Source organism: Octodon degus, unplaced genomic scaffold, assembly GCF_000260255.1.
Source record: "Octodon degus isolate 3935 unplaced genomic scaffold, OctDeg1.0 scaffold00001, whole genome shotgun sequence".
NCBI lineage: Eukaryota > Metazoa > Chordata > Mammalia > Rodentia > Octodontidae > Octodon > Octodon degus.
The window spans coordinates 23,402,107-23,405,749 of record NW_004524577.1 but is presented as its reverse complement, the minus strand read 5'-3'; positions in this window follow the sequence as shown (position 1 = coordinate 23,405,749).

Genomic DNA, 3,643 nt, shown 5'->3' with positions numbered 1-3,643 from the left:
AAAAAAAAAAGTCAGTGGAACAGAATAGATTATACAAAAACAACCCAAGATCTTCAGCCCCCAGGTGTTTGACAAAGAGGACAGAAACAAGAACAATAGCCTCCTTAGCTAAGAGGAACAATAGCCTGGAGGAACAATAGCCTCTTTAGCAAAGCACACTGTTAAATCTGGCTATGCACATGCTGACAGTTGGAGCTAGACCCAAAGTTGTCACCATGCGCCAAAATAAAGTAAAAAATGATTCAAAGATCTAAATACAATAAAACACTTAATCTGCTGGAAGATAAAATAAGCAAAACTCTTGAAGTCATAAGAATCAGTAAGGACTTTTACAGTACCCCAATTGCCTAAGAAACAACATCAAGTACCAACAATCAGGATCATATCAAAATAAAACATGTCTGCAAAACAAAGGAAACAACTGACAGAGGGAAAAGATAATTACAGAATATAAAAAACTTTATCTGCTACTCCTCAGCAGATTAATATCTGGAATATGGAATATATAAAAACTTTAAAACAACTAGACCCCAAAAAAATGAAAATTCCAATCAAAAATGAGCAACTAAAATGAACAGAGGGGCCAGGGAGATGGCTCAGTAGGATAAGCGTTTGACTGGCAAACACAAGGATCTGAGTTCAATCCCTGGTTCCGAAAAAAAAAAAAAAATGAGCAGAGCTTTCTTAGAAGAAAAAGTACAAATAGACAACAAATATACAATTAGATGTTCACCATCTCTGGATGTTAAATAAATGCAAATTATAACATCACTGAGGTTCCATCTTACCACAGAAAGAATGCCTATCACCAAGAAATCAAATAATAATAAATGCTGGGGAGACTTCAGCAAGAAAGGGACCTTGCATATTGTTGGTGGAAATGTACACTTGAACAACTCTATGTATATCACTATGGAGATTTCTCAAAAAGCTAAAGCTAAAAATTTTTATTGGTCCCATCCATGTGCCACTGAATTTTTTTTCAACAAATTTATATATTACTGTGATACACACACACACACACACACACACGTGTATAGGACAATAACTCATAATAGCAAAATCTTGGCGGTGGCCTATACTGCCATGAACAAATGAAAGTTTAAGGAAAGTGTGGTGATTATACACAATGGAGTTCTACTCCACCACAAATAAGGATAAACTTGACCCTTGTAGGAAAATGGATGCACCTTGAGGCCATAGTGTTAAGTGAAGTAAATCAGACATACAAGCATGAATAGTGTATGTACTCTCTTAAGTGTGACCCAAATCATGAGTAAGATGCGAAATTAAAGATAGATTATAGGAAAGTGAGAGATAGATCTTTTGCAAATGGGAAGGACATCAAGAAGTGGAAGAGGGCAAGGGAGACAGCACATTGGTCTAAGCACCTGCCTGGCAAGCGCAAGGACCTGGGTCCTGTACCTGGTACCACATGCCACACCAGCCCCACGTCATCCCTGCCAGTGAACCTGAGCGTGGTGGCTCATGCTGCAATCCCAGCACTGGGGAGGCTGAGACAGAAGAATCACTGTGAGTCCGAGCTGTGTAGTGAGACCCTGCACCAAATAAACACAGAAATAAATAAATAAACCTTTAAAAAATAAAAAAAAGAGGTAGAAGAAAGGGGTGGGAGAGGAAGGTAAAGGGATTTAAAAACAATGTAGATGTGTTTTGTACATGTAGCAATTTCTCAGGGTGAGTGTGATCATTATATATGGCAAACATGTATTAATGAAAATCCTTTTTAAAAAAGAAAGTAGGATGGCAGAGAATAAGAAGCCAGCTAAAAACCAGCTTCCTTTCCCCAGTGTCCAGCTGCCCTGCTCATCTTTCCTTACTGAATTTTGGCAACATCTGTAAAGTATGAGTTCCCAGTGCATTTTTGTGTTGTACTATATTGTCCTCTAGTGGTCTCAAAATTCTTACTTCCCTTCTCTTCAGGCAGTCTTTATGCGCGCGCGCGCACACACACACACACACACACACACTCACAATCTACCACAAGAGGGTCACACAGACAACCGGTACTAAACAAATGCCTGTTATATTGCCAGGTATAAAAGACACAGGGCCTGTGACCAACTTGGTGACAAAGATTAGGTGATACACCTGCCTCATAGGCAGTGAGTGGGTACCCCAGCAACTCAGGCTCAGGTAAATTGTACCCTCGTGATCTCCTTTAAAACATAACATCATGTCATTTATCACTGCCTCTGCAGTGAACTGAATGCTTGTGTCCCTGAAACTTACATATTGAATCCCAGTGTGACAGTATGAGAAGGTGGGGCCTGTGGAAGAGGGTCAGGCTAGAAGGAGGTCATGAGGATAGAGACCTAGAATCAGAGCCTCATAGGAAGGAGAAAAGATTGGGATTCCCTCTCCTCTGCCAGCTGAGAGGATAGGAAGCATGTGATCATTTACAAGCCAGGAAGTGGACCCACACCAAATTCTGCCATGCTAGCACTTGACCTCAAACTTCCCACCCTTCAAAACTACAAGTTTGTCTTTGAAAAGGTCCTATCTATGGTTTATTGGTAGAGCCTCCTATGCTGAATTAGACAGCCTCTTGCCACTTGGAAGTCAGTCATAATCAAAACATAAATAGGGGGCCTGCCCCTTAGCTCAGTTCTTTAAGTGGCTGCTTCAACAAAGCAGTCAGGTTCAGGTTGCTGTGGTTCGATCCCCACAACTCAAGCCAGCCTATCATGCCCTGAAGGCATTCAGAGAAAAAAAAAAAAAAAAAAAAAACATAAATAAGTTAACTTTGAAATCAAAAGAAAAAAGTATACCAGGGGGCTGGTGAGATGGCTCAGTGGTCTAAAGCACCTACTTAAAACAAGCTTAACGAAGCACAGGGACTGTGGTTTAATCCCCCAGCACCACATGCAGCCAGCTCCACCACCTAGTGGGCTGAGCTGGCCACACACACACATAAATAAATAAAAGAAAAAGGAAAAGGGAATATTTTGTTTAAAAAATGTATACTAGGGACATTTTAAAATTCAAACAGCGGGCCAGGGAGATGGCTCAGTGGAATAAGCGCTTCCTTGGCAAGCGCAAGGGCCTGAGTTCAATCCCCGGTTCCGAAAAAAAATAAAATAAAATCCAAACAGCTATAAGGCTTGTTACTAAAGGAAACCAGTAAGTAGGACATGTTAGGTAAATGGTGATAATCCAGTAAAGAACACAGCCTGCAGAATTTGGGGGTTCTGAGTGGGACTTCCTGGAGTAAGGAGAGCCCAAGTCCAGTTTGCTGAGCTGAGCCTTTTACACATAGGGCAGGAGATTAGTGGAACTGGCTTAGGTGGGGTGACACAAAGGTGTGTGCTGAGATGGGGGAGTAGGCATGGATGAGTATGTGGCTATAGCAATGGGTGCTGTGACCTAGTGGGTGGCGTTGGTATGGCATGTCCTAGCAAAGTAGATATTGCTCCTGAAAAAAAAAAAAAAAATGAGGTAAGGGGCCAGGGAGATGGCTCAGTGGAATAAGCGCTTCCCTTGCAAGTGCAAGGGCCTGAGTTCAATCCCCAGTTCTGCAAATAAATAAATAAATAAAATGGCTCAGTGGAATAAGCGCTTCCCTTGCAAGTGCAAGGGCCTGAGTTCAATCCCCAGTTCTGCAAATAAATAAATAAATAAA